Source organism: Camarhynchus parvulus, chromosome Z, assembly GCF_901933205.1.
Source record: "Camarhynchus parvulus chromosome Z, STF_HiC, whole genome shotgun sequence".
Lineage (NCBI taxonomy): Eukaryota > Metazoa > Chordata > Aves > Passeriformes > Thraupidae > Camarhynchus > Camarhynchus parvulus.
Genome location: NC_044601.1, coordinates 3,355,472 through 3,369,174, shown reverse-complemented (window position 1 = coordinate 3,369,174; position 13,703 = coordinate 3,355,472).

The following is a 13,703-nucleotide window of genomic DNA, read 5'->3' as shown; positions in this document are numbered from 1 at the left end:
CTTTATTTTAAAACTATTGAGAAATGCTTTTTCTGCCAACAAATTTGCATGGCTAATTCTGTTCTTACAGATACATTTTTAGTGACACTAATTTCTTTAAATGCATTCTATTGCTTAGTATTACCATTGCATATCCTTTGAAATTACAATCCCATGCTCCTTACTGTGAAAATATTTATATTTGTAGATCTCTGTTGCATTTCACGGGGTAGCACTTTAAGCCTTTTGAGATGCCAAGAACACCAGATGCAAAAAGGAATTTAAAATACAAACCATGTTTTTTAGACAACAAGTAAGATGCAATACAGGGGTTGCAATACTGTGTAGCCATGACCTTTGCTGGATAAAAATAGATTGTCTTCTCTACATGGCCATCTAAGGCATGCAAAAACTTATTTGTAGAGATCTTAGAGACCCTTGGCATTAATGGAGAAAAATATTCCATGGTGGATATAACCAGCAGCTTTATGAATCTTGAAAATATTTTGAATATGACAGAGCTCTTTTAAGAGGCGTTGAAGATAATCTTGGTAAGAAAACCTGACATGCACTTCACCATGTTCCCAGCAAGGCAGGAAGGATTAAACTATTCAGATTGCCACTAGAGGGGAGTAATAGCACAGATTCTCTCTCTAATGGTTACAGAAAAAAAAAATTCCATGGATGGATAATAATTTTTCCTGGGGGAAAAAAGCTGATGCAGAGCCCAAGGGGCTGGAGATGGCTATCTGCTCCCTCTCCCAATCCCAACCCAAAGAGCAGAAATTCAGATGTCCTGTCTCCAGTGTTTCCTCTTCTCTCTGTTGTTTAACATAGTATTTACTCAGCATCCTACCTGCTTCAGCTGCCATCTTGAGGAAGGTAAGTTTCATCACTTCAGAATTAGGATGCTCAAGACTTAATATTGCCCAGGTTCCTCAGGTTATCCATGAGTATGCCTGCCTTATGTATGACAGCAAATATCTCTAACTAAACTTATTAATGACTTGCTTCTCTTTAGCACATCTAAATACAAATGAACTGAATGCTGTACACAGAATACAAATGTGAAGAATAGCCAAGAGCAGTTCCATTTGTTTTGATGAATAGTATCAAGCCAGTTGATAAAATGTTAAATAAATATTTTTTTGCAGTATATTTTATTGTTATTTCTAATGTGCTGCATCCATTTCACAGAGGAAAATATGTATTTTGTGGAGTTTCCTTCTAGAAGTCAGGATTGTGTACAATCAAATTAATCAAAGTAGATGAAAGTAGAAGTGGATTGTGATTGTCCTGGGGCATCAAAATATGAAATTATTTTTAAAAATACCTTCAAAAGTTGTAAAACTATAACAGTAACAAAAATTGAAGGGGAATTCAAATTTTCCCCTTCAAAAATTGTTGTGCTTTTCATGAAAAAGGCACAACATTAAGTGGAGAAAACAGATGTGGAAATTATTGCTGCTCTCTTAGTGGAAACAAAGAACTCATCCCTCACACGTCAATGAGATGGTTCTCATAATAGACAGCACCTTCTGAAATTGCTTTGATCATTAGGGTTCCAGTGTGAGTTAAGAGAAAAGGAAGCATGCATATTCTGATACTAAAGCAGTGAAAATGTATTCCTTCTCAATGACAGGCAGACAAAACTGATCATTTTTTAAGGAAGCATTTTACTGAGAAGTGTTTCAGCTTTGTAGTTCTCTGAGAAAATGAAGAGTAATGTAAAAATTGGACAAGATGAAATGAGCTTCTCCATTTCACATATTGATTGCACAAGTCACTTTCAATAAATCTGCTGCTTAAAAGACTTAAGGCAGCACTTTGTTGACTTTAAGAAGGCAGATACAAAATTTTCTGTTTCATAAGGGAGCACCAAAAACTGAAGTTTATCTTCTGGCAGTTCTGGCTGAAGTTTGTCTTCTCCAGTTCTGGCTGAACTGAAGTTCAGCTTCTTCTGGCACCAGAAACTGAAGTTTATCTAAAGAACATATTTGTGTATGTTTTCCAGTATGTAAGAGAAAGAAACATAAATTAAGTGTAACAGGTTGGTCACAGAATGGCTGTCAAGACAATCTGATTAGAAAGTTGCTTTTTTCAGACCAAGTGTAGAAATAAACCTCAGTGGTAAAATGAAGCAATACGTATGCCCTTTTACCAGATCTTGGGTCTGACAATTTTCATCACAATGTAGTACCCCAAAACCTGAGTTAAGACTAAACTAATTATTTCAGTTCCTAAGGGTAAAGAAAAATCAAGAATCAAATCTATATCAAGAAGAAAAATACTACCCTAATTCATGTTTACAGTAAAACCCCAGCAGGATCTTTACCCCAGCAGTGTTTCTGGGGAAGTGGCGTTGCCCCACAGGAGCATGACGGTCAAAGTTTGCTGGATGAGATCTGGATCTGACTTGATTTTTTTCCCTGAAAAGTGGGCTAACAGAATAGTCAAGCAATTGCTGTCTGCTTCCCCAATAAACAGGTTTCAGCAACATTTGCCTTGAACACTTGGACAGGATCCGCTGACTTTTGGAAGCTGATGGGGATCCCTTTCTTTTCTTTCCATGACATGCCAGAAAAACAATATCCAGATGACATTGACAGTGGGAAGGAAACAGATTTCTACATTAACTGAATTGTTTTTTATTTCTGCTCCTGCCCTTTGTTCCTCCTCCAGTACCACCTTAATAGCTGTTGGATACTAGTTAGCTGACACTGAATTTTTTATCCTGCCATAATGTGTCTAAGCCTGCTGGCTGACTCACCTACATGAGAGGTGTCAGAGGTCAGTAGAGTTTTTTCTAGAATAGCAAGCGCTGTACCCCAGGCTAATACTTTGATATTTAGAGTGGAGGAAATTTAGCAGATAATGTCTCAGTCTACCACATTGATGACCACCATCAATGCACTCAAGACCACTGGAAAGGATTGTCTCGTAAAGGAGCTTTTGAATCTCTTCTTTAGAAATGTTTCGAAACATCTAGACAAATGTTGCATGCTAGAAACACAGTTTAAAATAGCTTAGAGTGAATTGCCCAGATCACCAACTATTAACATAACAATCCCTTAGGAATGGAGGAAAAAAGCTGAATATTGCTATTTCTTGGATCTGCTTTTATGACTTTTCCAATAACAACATAGCACATGCTAAAAGCCTTTAGGCTGTTCAAAGAGGAGCAGCAGAATGAGGAGGGTGAAATCTCTTCCACTAAATGTGAGAACTGGCTCCACTTAGATTCTTAGTATTCTACAAATTGCATGTCTGGCAATCAGAAGAATACATTCCAAGTCTCCCCTGAATGCTGTGATTACATTTTTTACTGATTATAATTTATTTATTTTTAACTACGATATATGACTGTTTGTGTATGTACTGTAATAAGCAGTATTACCACCAGATTCTTACCAACAGCCCAAAATCTTTGAGTCAGCACATGAAAATCATAGTCTAAATTTTCCTTTACAGCATAAAATGGCCCTCAGTTTTTCTTTTTGTTTGCTAAAATATGAAGTGAAATACCACTGCTGGTATTTTAATGTTATCTGATTTGATTTCATTAGCTTTTTATAATGACATCACATAAATAATTGTCATTTAAAGTGTTAATTAATCTATGGCTTCTGCAATAGGAAAAAATTTGATTCAGTAAAGCACCTAGGGCCAGCAAAGGATTGACATTCAGGGGACTCAGTTGCTTGCTTAAAATTTAAATAACTTTGAGGACTTTTGAAGAAATCTGATATACTTTTAGAGGTAGTAGCATATTTGAGTGATTTGTTTAACATTGATATGTCTGTCATCTATCTCTTAGAACTTTAACATCTTTAAAAACCTGTCTTGCAGGTTTGACCTTGTCTTGCAGCCAAGTCAAAGAGCAATTAGAATATACTTCAAAAAAAGTGTAAGTGTATATATGTCCTATGAAAATTCATTGTGTATGCTCAGTCCACAATGTGTAAAGAAAGCTGAGAATCTCTAGGGTACCTCATAGATACAAATAGATATTTCAGTATAATTCCATGATATATTGTACTCAGTAGTAAGCCAATTTCAGCCTTTAAGATTGTTCCAAATCCAGGCCACGGTTTTGCTCCACTGCAAACCAGGTAACAGGCATGCATAAAATGAAGGTTTAAACTGATGGAGGGAAGTCTAAATTTGTACAATAAAAATACAATTTTGAATGCACTGCTTTGTAAGCAAAAAAAAACTTTGATAAAATGGAGTTTATAATTTTATGTGAAAATAATTATTTACTATTATTGATTCATAGCCACAGTTAAGTTTGCAAAGCTATTAACTGGAGATGTTAATTTTAATCTGATCTGGGAAAGAAAAATGAAAATAATTAGAGATTACTAAATGGATAAGAAAGCAGAAACTTACCCTGTCACTACCTTGAATGAAACATTTGAAAGCCAAAGTACTCTGCTTTTACATACTCTAGTTTGCAATTATCTGATCACAGGATAAAAATAGTATTACAAATATTGGAATCTCACTAGCTGTTTCTGACTCGCTACGGTGTTTCTAAGAAAAAGGTCAAAGTATATGGGACAAATTATTGTGTGAAATGCTCAAGAGTTTAAGGATTTTTACTTATTATTTATTTACTGCCACATCCTTTCATTAAAACATAGATTGTGATTTCCTGGTCTTTTTTTCTCTCCTCGTCTTGACACACACAGAAAAAAAGAGAGAGAGAAAAATGGCATTGTTGAACAAGCTCACTCTAAAATGCACCTTGCCTTGAATAAATTAGTCTAGTAAGTGAGATTGTGAATTTTTAAGGAGGTACATGTGTGACTGAAAAAATGAACTAAATGCTTTTGTGAAAAATGTTTTTTAAGGATGGCAAATGTTTCTAAAGTGCTATACTAATCATGGAATGAATTAGAATTAAAAATCATCTACTTCAAATCCCCCTGCTTTGTACAGGCATACTACCACTAGACTAGGTTACTCAGACTCCTGCAACTGGTTTTGAACAACTCCAGGGAGGGAGCACGCACAAGTTCCCTGGGAAACCTGTTCCAGTTCTTCACTATTCTCTTCCCAATGTCTAATCTACATCTAACTGTTTTCAGTTTCAAACTGAAACCCCTTTTCCTATAAGCACAATCCTTGACAGAGTCTATTGTCATCTTTCTGTAGGCCCCTTTAAAGCACTGAAAGGTCACTATAAGGTCTCACTGGAGCTGTCTCTTCTCCAGGCTGAACTCCAACTCTCTCAGTGTTTCTTCATAGGGAATGTACTCCAGATTCCCTGATAAGTTCTGTGGACTTCCTCTAGGCCCACTCAAGCAGGTCTGCATCTTTTTGTGCTGGGGACCCCAGAGCTGGACTCTGTGCTCCAGGTGGGGTCTCACAGGGTCAGTATAGAGGGGTAAAATCACCTCCCTTGACGTGCAGTCCAGGATGTGGATGGTCTGCAAGCACACATTGCCAGGACATATTCAGGATTTCATCCATCATTACCCCATGTCCTTTTTGGCAGAACTGTTCTCTATCTAATGAGCCAGGCTGTCACCATCTTTGAGGCTTTCCTGACCTTGCACTTGTCTGTGTTGAAGGTTGACATGGACCCACCTTTCTAGTCTGTTGAGGTACATCTGATTGGCATTCTTTGTCTCTGGAGTACCTAGACTACTAAGCCTGGTGTGATCCACAGTTCCACTGTCCATGTCCCCAGAAAAGACACTACTGGTCCCAATACAGACCACAGAAGAACACCACTTACCATTGATCTCCACCCAGACACTGACAGTAACGCTTTGAGTGTGACCATCCAGTCCATTCCTTACTCACTGGATGGTCCACCTATCAAACCCATGTCTCTCCAGTTTAGAGGCACCTGTCAAGTCCAGCTAGATGACATCATCCATAGAAGCCCACCAAGTCTGACAGGCATGATATACTCTTAGAGAAGCCATGCTGGCAGGCACTGGTCCCTTCTCTGTTTCCTATGTACTCTAACATAGGCTCCATGAGGATCTGCTCCATGATCTTGCTGAACACATCAGTGGGACTGACCAGCCTGTAATTCCTCAGGTCCTTCTACTTTTCTTTTTCAAAATTAGAAGGTTATATCTTCCTTTTTCCAGGAACTGGGAACTTCACCACCACTCTGCCATGACCTTTCAAATATGATGCTCTTCATTGTCATTAATACCATCACACATACTAACTTATCAGTAGGATACAGGTATGATATGATGGGTTCTGTAAGTGGCTCAGTCATCTGCACCAGTTTCTGGCCTGGAAATTGTAGATTTAAAATTCCACGTGTTGGCACCATGAATACTCTGAAAAAAAATGAAATAAATAGGAAAAGAAAAAGTGGTAGCAGAACTGATATCTATTAAACTACTGACAGTCAAATTTATATAGCAAGAGCACATAGTAGTTAAAGATTCTAGCATTTGATAGTATTTAAATCATTATTTGGGTCTCAGTTTATTCTAAAGCTGAATAGATTTTTGAAAAAAAATCCTGTAAGTAGGCAAGGAATTTCTTAAGAGTTCCTTCTCCACCTCATTTTCATTGTCTCACTGCCAAAAGATCACAGGATGGATGAATGCACAGAGGGTCACGCCAAACATCTCCTCAAACCAGTGCACTGTCTCTAACCCATTGCCCCAAATGCATGCTAAGGATGAAATAAAAGCACTGATGCACACGTGCTATTGTCTCTGTTAGAAAGGACTGTGGCTAGTCATGCACCTCTCAATGAATAACCACCTCTTTCTGTCTCTGTGAACTTACCTCTTTTTAGTTCTGTTTGATGGTAACTAGTTCTAACAGAGGGACAAACGATGGCCTTCACTGAACTTAAATATGCTGATTATATTTTTTGTAAATCTGTAGTCTTAGATCTCTTACAAGTCCTTTTTTCAGAAGTAAGATTCATCTTATTTGAAAATTCTATTCACTGAAACACTTCTAATGTTATATTTTATCAACATTGTTGCCTAGCAAAAGAAGTCTTTCCAGGCTGGTTTACCTATGCTTTTTAAAATTAAGAAAACAAAGCAGATTCTATAATCAGTGCGTAGGTGAACCACAATTTACATAGCTGCACAAATGATAATGTAGCTGCACTCGATGGCTTTTCTTATGAGTCTGTTTGATTTGCTTCTCTCACCTAGTAATACAGCTGTGTTATATACAAGATTAATGAGACAGCTAATGTTATAAACGCCATTTATAACTTTTTCTCAGGGCTTGTTCATTCATTTAATTCCAGCTCAATCAAATGATAGGAGATGCTCAATTGCAAAGATGTGGGAACTTAAGCAAGCACGGATTTCCCTAAATCATGGTACTGCAGCTTAACATAGTGTCTGGCCAACGTAAAATGCAAAACAGAGAAGTTAAGCCTTAACTAAGTTTTGCATCAGGCTTAAATAATAAATATTTCTCAGTCTAATGATAAAGAAAAAAGATAGTATGTTAGCCATCTGTGGAAACTGCAAATTTAACTATTTTCATTAATTCATAAACATGTTTAATTTTACCAGAGAACTACTAGCCTTGATACCCCCTGTTCTCTGGGCTATACTTCTAGAAATATTTTGTGAAACTGATAGATCTTTCTAAAATTTGGATTTCTAGAATATATTAATAAGTTAAAATTAGTTTAGAATCAGTTCCTAAATGCTGATGGGCTTGTATAGAACCCTCCACAGCGAAAGAGTCTAACTGAGAAGACTAAAAAGTATTTAAGCTGATGTGTGAATTTCTGTATTCTGCATTGACAATTGGTTTCCCAGTGCAAATAAATATACATTTTAACTGAGAAAAGCTACCAGAAATATATGAAAATCCCTGAACCTCTTCTAATTTTGCATTTAAAGTTGGCTGATAACAATCAAGAATAAAATACAGCAGGATTTTTCTTAAGCGAAGCATTTCTGAGAGTATTTCAGTATCAGGATAGGACTCCAAAAATCTAGCACTTCAATTACAATATTATTAATGTTGTTCTTAATAAGAATTAATTTTATTTAATTTAGTCTCCAAATTATACAAGAGCTCAAGCTGTGCTAAACACTGCAGAAGCACATAAGAAACTTCTAATCTTACATATTTGTTGCTGAATGAATAAGAAAATGTGAAAATCAGTTTTACAATTGAAAACAACCAAACAAAAAAAGCACTGATTCAATAATTCTTGCTCAAATTTTACCAATAACAACTCAGAAACAGATTAGTATCCTTTAGTGCTCCAGTGTGAGAAACAACTGCTCACTTTAAAAATTTAAAGGGTTTATTAAACCTTAACAAAAATACAACAAAAAGACTAAATAAGGAAAAGCAGGCCCGGAAGCTGCCCTCGTGACAAGCTCGTCTCCAAGATGGATGTTCTGTCTTTTATACCCCTGGGGGTTGCACCAGCCAGCCCTGGCCCCTCCCAAACTCTGTCAGTCACTTTTCTTTGCCATTTATTGCTGGAGGCTGCTTTCCTGTAACTTGATTGGAGATCAGGTGTTGCCAGCCCCGAAGCAACAAGCTTTTCCATTCCCAACTGCCCCATGCAAGGGACACATGTGCACGTCTTCTTTTTTACCTGCCCTAGACAGCCCCGGCTGTCTGATGGCAACAACACAGAGGGGGAAAAGGGAACCTGGGGAGAACAGAGGACATCTAAACTACAATAACATAACTATACATCACTAAAGCTTTTCTTAATATTCATACAACATTCATCCCTTAATTGTGAGAGCCAATAATCTCATTATCCATCTATAACATCCAGGAACTGCAATTAGAAAATATTCATCTGAGCACCTGTTTAGCCAGATTTTTCATTCTTAAACAGATCTTACTTAAGCAACAATCACCACACATAAAAAAAAAACAGCAGACATATTCACACACTTTGAAAGACTTTTTCCCTGAAAATAGACTTTTACATTTATGGTTGAATATATCTGTACTTAACCTCCAAAATAATTTGGTTATGTCATCTGAAAATACTGTTTAATTGTCTTTAGATCCAGCAAGGCCTGGACAACTTTGGAATCTATGAATTTTTTTTCAAAATTAAAATTAATAAGAAAGAGATACTAAACTTCACTTTTGCAATGTTCAGCAGGAACTGCTCTTAACACAGGTCTCTATTTCCCCCCTGAACCATCAGCTATAAATATTATTGTCTACTTCAAGAGGGAAATTCTTTGATAGTGCCGAGGCAAAGATATAGACAAATGTCTCCATCCTGAATTTTTTATTCATCTGAGGAATCTTTACTGATCACCACTAAAAACTGAAATTATTTGAATAGGGATGTAGGGACTGCCATGTTAGTCTTGAGTTTATTATCACCAAAAAACATAAGAGTTGAAAAAGGAATTCTAAAATTCTTATGGTATATGGCACTTGGGAAAATGTGACTTTTGGGTTACAACTATGTTTTTGCATGCACAAAAACAGATTGCGGAAGAGTGAACCTTGAAAAAAGACATAGAGAAAGAATATGCAGCAACTGTTGCACAAAAAGCCCCATATGATTGCCCTCTCACAGTTTTTTAAGCATATATGTGAATAAAAGCACTGCTTGTGGTCCTTAATTAAGTATATGTACTGAGTGCTAACTCAGGCCTCATTCAGGAGTTAAGGATTATGTGACTTTTAAAGTGGGGTAGTTAAAGAGCTGTTAGCTAAATCCTGCCTGAAATAAATGTGTGAAAGCAGTTGTTAATTTAAAGTTTTGACTTTCCTGATTTTTTTTCCTGACCAACTTTAAATCTTTCCTCTCAGTAGGGTATTTAGTACACAATAATGATATTTATAGGGCAGTTTTCTGTAAATTATACAAAAGCCAAAAAAGGTTTTTAGGAAAAAGCCAAAACAAACATATATTAAACAGTTTATATTTGGTTGTTTTCCACTACCAATTATTCTCTAGACACAAAGAGCAATATCAAATCACTACCATTTTCTTTTTTTTTTTTTAGAATAAAAACCTAGATATTTAATCTTTGGAAGTAATTATGTAGTCTCTCTTTGCTAAACTGAAGAAAAGCTTTAAATACTTTTGTGCCAGTGAAAATGTCACCAGAGACACAGAAAGTATAATCACTGCCAAAGCAAGACTCTGGAATAACACTCATGATTTTTTGTGACCCTTCTCTGGACACAATCTAATTGACTCATGTTTCTCTTGTTCTGGAGACCCCAGAGCAGTGTTCAGCACTGTAAGTTGGTTCTTTCAAGTGCAGAGAATAGGAATGGGGTGACCAACTTCTTGCCTCTCCTCTGGACTAATTTCAACAGATCCCCTGTCTTACTCTGTGGTCTCACAAGACTGGAGTATAGGGGAGAGAGTAAATTCAAATCAATTTTAGAGTCCTTGTTCTGAAAACTCCCAAGGAGCATGAGAACGGCCAGGTTTCACACAAAACACAGCTCTGCATTTTAGCTCAAACTGCCTCAAATACAGCTTGGTGTATATGGTATTTGGGAAGACTGACAATGAGGATATGAGTTACTTGAGACAGAGAAATCAATTGCATAGATCTATGCTGTACTACAGTACACTAGAGTATAATACTGAAAAGAGAGTAGGCAAAACCATGAAGCTTTGTAAATTTTAAGAAAAAAAAATATAATTTTATACTTCTTTAGAACCCATGTTTCCCTATACCAAAATATCTTCTTGGCACCAGGTGTTGAAAAGATAGGATATCCAGAAATCCTGAATAAAGAATTTAAGTTCCTGAAAAGAATCAATTTTCGGAGACATTACTTATTGACAGAAGTCTAACACTCTCTAAGATGTTTTTGTTCATGGTTTAGTTCTGTTCTGAGATGTTCAGTTTTTCTAGTGTTCAGATTCTGGGTTACAGATTCTGTCAGAGAAGCAGAAAATATTTTCTAATGCCAAGACTTTAAAAATAGGCTTTGTTACATCTAACAGAACAGTTTCTGTATTTTCTTCTTGGTCCAGTTTTATTCCTATTTTAACCATATCCATGAATTAGTTGAAATTATTGTCCTTAATTAGTATAATTAAATGGCTTGTTGAAGAGAATGTGTCCTAATTAAGGCATATGCTTAAATGTTCCTTATTAACTCTAAAATAGGTAATCCTGAAGTGCCATATTGAAAGATAAATTAATAACACAGAGATTTGTTCTTTTAACATACAGAATAAAAAAAAAAATCACAAGAAGCTAGGAAAAATAGTCAAATAAAACCCTTTCCCTTAGAGAATTTGATTCTGATTCACAATTTTCTGAAAAGCAGCCTTTTTTCTGCAGTTAAGTAACACTTAGGGTTTAACCCCAGCAAGCAGCCCATCCCCATGCAGCTTCTCACACACTCCTGCACCAGCAGGATCAGGGAGAAAATTGCCAGGGTGAAAGCTACACTGCCCATGGGTTGAGTTATAGAGTATTTAATAGGGAAAGTAAAAGCTGTGCACACAAACAGAGCAAAACAAGGAATGAATTCACACAATCCCCTGGTTGGGCATATGGTATTCTGTAAGTAAATAGATTGTAGGGGGTCTTATTTTTTTTAGTGAGTGATTGCTGAATGCTGCGACATCAGTTTTTCAGTATTTTAATATATCCAGAACAATGGTGGACAAAATAGGTATTTACTTGTAGGTTGAATTAAAAAAAAATACTTCAAAGAATAGTCATAGGATCAGAAAATGATTTGGCTTGAAAAGGGCCTTCAAAAATCATCCAGTCCAACACACCTGGCATAGGTGGAGACATCTGTCACTAGACAAGTCCAAAGACCCATTCCATCTGACCTTGATCACTGTCAATGATGGGTCCTATTCCAATATCTCACATAGTAAAGAACTTCTTCTATTTAATCTAGATTGACCCTCTTTTTGTTTATAATCATTGCTTCTTGTCCTGACATTATACGCTTTGATTAAAAAGTCTTTACCTATCTATCTGTCTATCTATCTATCTATCTATCTATCTATCTATCTATCTATCTATCTATCTAATCTATCTTATTTATATTTTAAAAGTCTGTCATAAGGTCTCACCACAGCTTTCTCTTCTCCAATTGAATAACCTCATCTCTCCAGCCTTTTTTCATAGGCAAAATGTTCCACCTCTTTTATCATTTTTTAAAGGTGGTAAACCCTCCTCCAGACCAAATTAAATTGTGTTTTCTTGAATCTCCTCCCTTCAAATGATGGTCTTGCCCAGGATGTGGTTGACTTTCTGATGTGCAAGTACATAGGTGGATGATAATGAATGATCCACCAGCTCCTTATCTATAGGGCTTATCTCAATCAATAAATTTGCCAGTCTATGTTTGTATCTGCTATGGCACCCAAACCAGTCGCAGGTCCTTGCTCTTAGCCTGGTTGAACTTGAGGAACTTCATGTGGCCCAAAGCCTTTCAAGATCACTCTGTAGGACATTTCATCCTTCCAACATACTTTTTTTTCTTGATATTTTGTCTGTAAAACCTTTTGCAGGGGCCATTTTAGTAGGGTAGAAATGCAGGCTAACTCATGAATATTTGTCAAGATTTTTTTTTCCTTTACATAAAAACTCAACACACAAAATATCTGAGCCAGACAAACAGCATGGAAATAAAAGTAATGCCAACATCCCTTTTCCTTCTTATCCCATTACATGACAGATCCACTAGTCATTGATTTATAAGTATGACTGGAATATGTAAATATGCATGGATAATTTTGTTGAGACATGGGAAAATGTATAGTAAAATACTAAGAAAAGAAAAAGGTTTTGCCCATGACAGATGTAAAGTATTTGGCCTTCTACATAACTTTTAATTGACACAAATATTCAGTGGTGTTTTTTACAAACTATGACATTTTACCAACATCAGTTATTGTAGTATATTTTGTCCAAATTTTAATTGCAATTCCTGGAAATTGTAACCATTAGTTTTACTCCAATGTTACATGTCACTGAATGTAGTGGGTTTAGTGCTGAGCAAACACCAATGCACCCATGAAAATTATTTACTCATTTTGTGCTGTGAGGTGTTGATTAGGAGGAGGAGGAAGGCAAAACAGGTTCAAAACTTTAAAGGGCATAAAGAAAAATTTATTAACAGAATTAAAAGAAAAATAATAAGAAATCAGAATAAAACCTTCAGAACATTTCTCCTCCCATCCTCTTTTCTTTCCCACTGACAATGTGAAAAGTCAAAACCTGGGACTTTTAGTCAGTTTACCACCTCTAAAATAGTTTTTCTTCCACAAATAGTAGACACCTGGAAATCTGCAATCTTGAAGTCCCTCCCATCTTTTTGCAGCCTTCCCACAGCTGCTTTCGTAGGCCATGTCAATTAATCGGGGTGCTATTTTTAGGGATGAGCTGTTCTAGCATAAAAATAAAAGTTCTTTAACTCCATCTCTGGGAACAGAGGTTTTCTGCTTCTGTTCCTGGGGCAAAGTTTCTCATTTCTCTTTTTTCAAACTTCTCATTGGATCACAGCTACTGCAACATCAGCTTATTTTAACATTGACGGTTCTGCTCACAGCTGTAGTTAGAATGATACATCCCCCCAGTGCATTCCATGAATAATAGGGCAAAAAACCAGAGCTGGACATATCAAATGTATCTTCACCACAGCCTTACAAAAAGAATTTTAGCCCAAGACTAAGGCATCTCCTCAATCCACTCCCATCTAGAATTTGACTCCTTCTTTACTGACCTCAGTGTCCCATGTTATTTTCTCTACATGTCTTCACCCTTTCCTTT